The sequence below is a fragment of the Olea europaea genome, unplaced genomic scaffold, assembly GCF_002742605.1.
Source record: "Olea europaea var. sylvestris unplaced genomic scaffold, O_europaea_v1 scaffold6, whole genome shotgun sequence".
Lineage (NCBI taxonomy): Eukaryota > Viridiplantae > Streptophyta > Magnoliopsida > Lamiales > Oleaceae > Olea > Olea europaea.
Window position 1 is genome coordinate 2,391,550 of NW_019264345.1, and position 8,565 is coordinate 2,400,114.

Sequence of the window (8,565 nt, forward strand, 5' to 3'; positions counted from 1 at the left end):
ATCTTGAAATTATTAAGGTCAATAATCATTATGGTTATGTCATCGTTATTTCCTCGTCTCGACGATATATCGACAAGCTTCCTACAAGACTCCATTTGATTCCCCCTCCCTTAAACCACATCAACTGCCCTTGTGCACTTACCTGCATTTTTGTTTGATCAAACAAATATTAATAAAATTTATTATTCAATCACTTGTAGATAAGTTAATTATAAGTTATAACCTTATCCCATAATCCATCAGAAGCCAAAATGAGAAAGTGACAATCTTATGTTAAGGGCAACTTCATAATCTCTGGCTCTGAAATAATCCAATCTTTCAAATGAATGTCTCCAAAAGCTCTAGAAACATCAATTGATCCATTCACTCTAAATACTCCATTGTGAAAGTACAAAAAACCACCCTATATGTGGACCAAGATGTGAACATTACCTAGTCAAACTGTGTTAATCTTAACTAATCTCAGGAAAAAAAATATACTAATGTGAAAAATAAATTGTTACCGAATTTTCAATACGTGCAAGCTCATCTTCCCGAGTTGTAAGATGATGATTGTTTGTCAATGTTATGGCATTTCCTTTCATACTCAAAACTGCTTTACTATCACCTACATCTGTTGTATACAATTCTCTATTCTTTAGTAGTACACCCGCTGCAAACGCTCCTCCATTTTCACCCTAAATTACCAATCATGAGATTAAACTATATAGAGATTTGATACACTCGGTTAAAATAAAATAAAAATTTAGTTTATTATAATAGTCGTTGTAATGTGACTAAGTTGATGAGCCGATTAATCAAGAACATTTTCTTAGTTAGTTGTGGTTTTATATTTACATCACTAAATCTAACCCTTGATTGTTTCAACTATGAATAATGTTATTTACAGGCACTTACTGTCACAGTTGTCCTACGTAACATACATATGACAGTTGGTGATTTGATATATAAGGTAAAAAAACTACTACATTAATACATCAAATCACAAACAGTCATGTAGAATGTCAAGTAGGACGACTACCGCATTCAACGACTATAAATAACTTTACTCTTCAACTATATATACATGATCATTGAATATGTGTGAAATCTAAGTCTTAAGCAATTAATGCAAATTGGAAATGAGAAACAATCATAATTGTCTATGTAGAAAGTGTGAAACCTATAGTAATGCAACTTGAATAATTAATTAATTTATCACATAGCATACATACCTTAGGAATGAACTATTTTTCCGTGGCCAGGTAGGCTCCGCATAACACTGCTTCCACCTCATTTCCAACAACTTGTAATTCATGTACTATGTTCTTGCCTAGATTTTCAGCTACATAGTCGCCGCAGCATGCCCTCCATGCCCATCAATTACAGCAAAAAATGCCTGCAAAATTTAACACAATAGACACTGACCTAGTCAAACTTTGGTGATGCCTTTTTTAGGAATGTAGCGCCGTTAGTGTTGGAATTTGGTTTAAAGATTGAAAATTTTGATTAAGTATGAAATATGGAAAGTGAGTTTGTGTCAAATTCTGCCAAATATTCGGACTTGATCCGATAGTCACATTATAAATTTAAATAGACTAATTTGTTTTATTCTTTAAGTAGATCATTATGGTATATTTGGAATCTTAAAACCAATTTCGAATGAATGAGAAATTGCGGTCCAAAGTTAAAGAAAGAGATAGAGAGAAAATTGGTTGAAAATTTTACCTTACTCCATCACTTGCCTATTGCTCGAACGATAGGAAGCAAAAAGTTTATTTGAAAAAATGACACTGATAATCGAGCGAGAGGCCAGCAACAGGCTAGCGATAGCAAGAGATGTTTCCATTCGTAAGGTTGCGGAGTTTGTGGCATGTTACTTCATTCCCAACCTCTCATCTTCTATAAATAGGACCTTTTGGACATCCATTACATTGAGATTTAGATCGAAACTCTCGTAAAACCTCTAAAAAAATCATTCCAAAATCATTTTTTATAATAAAGAGAAGAATTCTATTCGAGTTCGCTATTGTTTGTTGTTTGAAGTGCTTTTACCACAAGTTGTATCCATTAGCACTATGGGAGACAAGTACCATAATCCATTAGCACCGTTACAAGGAAATCTTATTTTAAGGAAAAAGTGTCAATCACTTGCCTCAAATTTATTTTCTTATTTATGAATATTGACAAACAAATATTTCCCTACAAATATCACCAACATTTTTTTTTTTTTTGGGTTTTTTGTTGAAAAACAATCCCTTTTCTTCATCTTTAGAATAAGCCTTCGTGTGCTATTCCTTTCTTTCATTTTGTGCGTTGAACTTTTATTTGTGTAACAAAAATGAATACCGCCAATTCTATTTCATGTCAAATGACAAATGGAACAAACAGTGTGGTTCCATCTTTGACTATACCATTTCAAATTACTTAACTCCCATATGGGAAAAATAGGAGAACTTTTGAGGAGTGGACTTCAAAAGATGGCAACAAAAGATGTTGTTCTATCTTACTAATTTAAATTTGACAAAATTCTTAAAAGAGATCTCTTATATTATACCAGAAGGAGAAAATAACCGTGAGTTGATTATTGTATTGAATGTATGGAAGCACTCAAATTTTCTTTGCAAAGTACTACATCTAAATGGATTGGACAATACACTTTATAAAGTGTTTAGTTCAAAAGACTCAGCCAATGATCAATGGGATTCATTGGAAAAGAAATACAAGATCGAGGATACTGAAACAAAGAAGTCTATTGTCGATAAGTTTTTAGACTATAAAATGATAGTCTCCAAAATCGTGATAAGTCAAGTGCAAGAATTTCAAGTTCTACTTCATGACATACATGTAGAAAAGATGGAATTAAGTGAATCCTTCCAAGTTGTAAACATCATTCATAAGTTCCCTCCTATTAGGAGAGATTTCAAGAACTATATCAAGCACAAATGCAAAAACATAAATTTGGAGAAATTGATAGTCCGTATGAGCATTAAAGAAGACAATAAAAACATTAAAAGAAAGTCTATTGTTCAAACTTGGAGCAAACTTTGTTAAAACTAGTTCGAAAATTGTCAACAAGAAAAGTAAGATTTCGGGTGTTACACCAAGAAGAGATAACTCCAAGAATGCCAATAAGTTTAAAGGCAACTATTACAATTATGAAAAAGTTGGACATTGCTCAAATGAATCTCGAAAGCCAAAGAACATTCCACAAGTAAATGTGGTCAAAGAGACACCCTTCCTGAAGGAGTTCAAGAGATAAGTCTATCTACTATTGTTTCTAAATGCGACATGGTTGGTAATTCAAGGGATTGGTGGGTTGACACTGGTGCTACCCTCCATATTTGTGTAGATAAGACTATGTTCTCAGACTTTCATGGATTGAAAGGTGAACAACTGTTGGTGGGGAATTCTACAAGTTCAAAGATTGGAGGACTTGAAAAGATCACATTGAAAGTGACTTTCGAGAACGAACTAGTTCTCGATAAAGTCCTCCATGTACCAAACATTCGCAAGAACCTAGTTTCGGGGTCTCTACTTAGCAAGAATGATATTAAATTTGTATTTATATTAGACAAGTTTGTACTTACTAAAAATGCTATGTATATTGTTAAAGGTTATATTTGTAAAGGAATATTCAAAATGAACGTCCTAACAACTATATCAAAAAAAATTATGAATAAAGAACCTAATTTAGTTTATATGTTTGAGTTGTCTTGTTTATGACATAGTCAATTAGGACACATTAATTACAAATTTTTGTGCAAACTTATGAATCAAAGTTTAATTCGGATTCTTAAGATTGATTCTAATCGTAAGTGTAAAGTATGTGCTGAAGCAAAGTTGGCCAAAACATATTTCACTCAGTTCAAAGGAACACGATACCTTTAGAATCAATACATAGTGATATATGTGATTTGAAATTCATTCAAACAAAAGGTGATAAGAAATGTTTTATAACTTTCATTGATAATTGTACAATGTACTGTTAGATCTTTCTAATATGGAGCAAAGACGAAGCGTTAGATGTATTTAAGCATTATAAGATGAAAGTTGAGAATCAACTAGGTAAACAACTAAAGAATATTCGTAGTGATAGAGGTGGTGAATATTCGTAGTGATTGAGATGGTGAATACTGGGCACCGTGTGAAGAATATTGTTCAGAAAATGGACTCATTCATCAAACAATAGCATCTTACTCACCTCAATTAAATGGTGTTGCTTAACGCAAAAACTGAACTCTTAAAGAGAAGATGAACAAAATGTTGATAAGTTCGGGTCTACCCTAAAACTTATAGGGGAAAGCTATTCTATTGGTAAATATCGTTCTTAACAAGATGTCCCTTAAGAAAATGGAAGAAACTTCTTATGAACTATGGAAAGGTCATTTTCCTTCCTACCAACACTTAAAAGTGTAGGGATGTTTAACTATGGTTGAAGTACCTAAGCCCAAACAATTGAAAATCAACAAGATGATTGATTGTATATTTATTGGACATGCCAATAATAGTAGTGCATATCATTTCCTTGCATATAAATATGAATTTCAAGATATACATGAAGGAACCATAATTGAATCTAGAAATGTACCATTCTTCGAGAATGGTTTTCCATGTAAAGACAAGGAAAATACAAGTTCAAATAAAAGAATATATGAAACTACAAGTGGTACTTCAAATGAGAAAAAACCAAAGAGTAGTTAAAGGGTTAGAATGTCTACTTTGTTTGGCCTAGATTTTGCCCAGATTTTCTAAACTATGTGGTAGAGCATGATCCAAAGACTTTCGATGAAACAGTGTCTACACCAGAAACACCGCATTAAAAAGAAGCTATCGATTATGAGATAGATCTATAATGCAAGATCATACTTGGGAATTAGTTAATTTATCTCTTGGAAACAAGCCTTTGGGTATAAATGAATTTTCAAAAAGAAACTAAAACCGGATGGTACCAATGACAAATATAAGACTAGATTGGTTGTCAAGAGATATAGACAAAAGAAATAACTTGACTTCTTTAACATCTACTCACCTGTAACTAGAATCACTTCGATAAGGTCGTTAATTGCTATTGCCACAATACATAACCTTAGTGAAAAAGTTTACACTTAGTTAAAAATATGGGTAAATATATATCATAACTAAAGTATTCAAAGGTTATAGATAGTCTAATGTATATTACAAACTGCACTTGACCGGACATAGTATTTGCTGTGAATAAACTTAGTAGATTTGTAAGTAATCATGATCTTTGGAAGGCTTTAACAATAATTTTAGGCATTTGAAGCATACCTTAACCCATGGATTATTCACAAAATATCCCGTGATATTGGAAGGATATTATAATTAAATTGGATATCCAACATGAAAGATTTCAAGTCTACTAGTAGTTATGTATTTATCATTGGTGGAGCTGTCATATCATTGAAGTCGACAAGGCAAATGTGTATAGTTTGATCAACGATGGAATCAGAGTTTATTGCATTAGACAAAGCTGAAAAAGAAGCAGAATGGCTTCGTAACTTCTTGGACAATATTTCATGTTGGCCTAAGTCGGTACTTGCAATAAGTATACATTGTGATAGTCAATCGACATTAGAAAGACTAGACATACACGTCGTAAACATAATGCAATAAGCAACTGGTCTCTAATGGTATCATCTCCATAGATTATGTAAAATCAAAGGAGAACATCGTCGATCTACTTATGAAAGGTTTATCTAGAGATCAAGTACATTATCATCGAAACGAATGGGATTAAAACCTATTACATAAAAATCTTGGTAATGATAACCCTACCTTGTTAACTAGAGATCACAAGATCTTGGTTTAAGAGGACAACAAATTTATGAACATTCAATCAAGCACTTAGGGAAATACTTCTCAACTCATTCCTATGATAATTATAATGCTTTCTGCAGATCGTTAAAGGTTAAGATATCCTTTTAATAATTCCTATATCTTGAGTAAGTGAAGTAAAATAGGGCAAAATACTCTTAATAGGAAGTCACCTACGTAAGTGTAAAGTGGGGCCGCTTGAACGAAAATTGTCACGGCTAAAATTTTTCAAAACACTCTTGAAACCCAAGAGTGGTTCAAGGCTAAAATGAACCAAGTTATGAGAACAATGAACAATTTAGGAAAGACATCTATGAGAGTATTATAATCTTGATTTACACCAATAGCCGAATGGTTCAAGACATCATGCTCATCAATTAGCCAATTAAATTCGATAGTATTTCCATAAGGAATGTTCAAAGCTAGAAGCTACCTTATCTGATGCAGTATTTTTTTGCTCTTTCTCTCTACAATGCATCATATTTTTGCATAGTATGAACATATTTGAATTTTTATTAATGTGGGGAATTATTGGAATTTGGTTTAAAGATAGAAAATTTTGTTAAGTATAAAATACGGAAAGTGATTTTGCGTTAAATTTGGCCAAATACTTGAACTTGATGCTATAGACAAATGGTAAATAAAATAGACTAACATGTTCTACCCGTCGAGTAGATTATTGTGGTATGTTTGGAATCTCAAAACCAATTTTGAATGAACGAGAAGTTGTGGTCCAAAATTTAAAAGAAAAGATGAAGAATTGGTCAAAATTTTACTTTATCGCTCACTTAGTATTCAAGTGATGAGACTATTGCTCAAGGGACAGGTGGGCAAAAAATTTCTATTAAAAAAAGACATGGACGCTCGAGCGAAAGGCAAATAACAGGCTAACAAAAGCAAGGGACAGAGTTTAGGCATGTCACTTCACTCACAACTTCTCCTCTTCTATAAATAGGACCGTTTGGATGTCGATTATGCATTCCGTATCATTTGAATTGAGCATTATATCACAACTTTTGCAAAACCTCTCCAAAAATCATTCCAAAATCATTTTTTCTTATAAAGAGAAAATTTTCGTTCAATTTCATTGTTGTTTGTAGTTTAAAGTGCTTTTATCACAAGTTGTATCCGTTGTGTATTCAAAGACAAATACCATATCCGTTAGCACCATTACGAGGCAATTTGTCTTAAGGAAAAAGGGTCAATCACTTATCTCAGATTTTTTTTCTACTTCCTTTCAGTCTTCTTCTTTCTTTTTGTTACTATTTTTCAAAGAGGTTAATTAAACTTAACCATTATTCTAAATATTGACAAACAACCCTTTTGCTACAATTATCACCTACTAGAAACTTGAAATTCAAGATTAATTCATAATTAAATGAGAATAGAACCCAAGAAAATTCTTAATGAGAAACAAACTATCTTGTTTGTAATAGTTCATAAACAGTTAAAAGTTTAATTAAAAAATATTGGAAATTTATGTTTAATTCATTACCAAAAGCAAACTATCCTTGCATCAGAAGAACTCAATGCACCCGAAAGTTGTAAAAATGCCAAAAAAATTTAAGCAGAATCTATTGAGACTTGGACCCTTATAAAATCCATTAATGGAATCCGATTGATAGAAATTGTAGCTATTAACTTACCTGTGTAGGTTCACCTACAATATCAAGCATGACTGTATGCCTATCTTCCATGACCTCTCTTGATCCTTTCTTGCTAGCTACCAAAAAGTCTCTTCCCTTAACTTCAAATTCTTTGTTGTCCAGCTTTTTCCTTCTGTCACCAAAATCTAATTCCCCCGAATAATCTGGTATAACTAGCTGTGCAGGCCTTTTCCTCGATATGGCTGACTGCCTAACTTCCATTGTCAATGGATCCTTGTCATATTCTTTATGAATTCCATTTTTAGCCTGATCATCCCTGCATAGAATTTTTTCTCTCTTTGATGCTTCTTTTTTGACCATGAGGCGGTGGGGCAACCACATAGATGATGGAGGCTACAGTGGAGGGTAGTATAAGAAGGTGTTGGTGGCGAAGATAAGGCCATGCAAGTGGCTTTTATAAAGTAGTCAAGAAAATTGACAACAATAGACACTATACTTAAACAAAAAGAGAATTCTCCTAGTCCTACATCTATCATTTTTAACAAGATTTGAATTCATGCAAGAAATTAACTTTTAAGGAGAGGTGCAACAAAACTTAGCTGGAAGAGGATGGTATAATTCATTCAACTGGAAAATTCAATTTATATAAATAGTGAAGTTTGAAAGTTTCCATTATAGGAATATAGATATGGAAAAAGAACTGATTAACAGGTCAAATGGAGAATTGAAAAGGATGATATTTTTGGCAAAAGATTTTAACAGGTCAAAGTTCGGAATGGGATGAAATTTTCAATAGATTAATGGTTAAGAATGTTGGGTTGTGTGTCCATATAGTATAATTTTGCTGATATAAAAATAGCAATATCTTTTATATTGAATAAAATTATGTTGACTTTATTTATTGCATTTATTTATTATTGAGCATGCGAAATTAAAATGCATGTGATCACTTGTGATAATATTAGTTGGGTACTTGCATTGAGAAGTACAGTGTGACACAACTTATATTTTGATCATAAATAATTTGTTCACGATCCTTATATAAGAGTTGGCACCTTGTACTGGAAGGTTGTAGTGTTAATCAATTCACTATTCGGGTTTATGATTTGTTCTTATCACAAAAATAGTTAAAGGTGACACT

General features: G+C 32.4%; 1 pseudogene; it reads right to left on the minus strand.

The window, feature by feature from the left end:
* Positions 1 to 14: 14 nt before the first annotated feature.
* On the minus strand, positions 15 to 7,805 carry LOC111389530 (annotated as a pseudogene).
* Between the last annotated feature and the right edge of the window lie 760 nt (positions 7,806 to 8,565).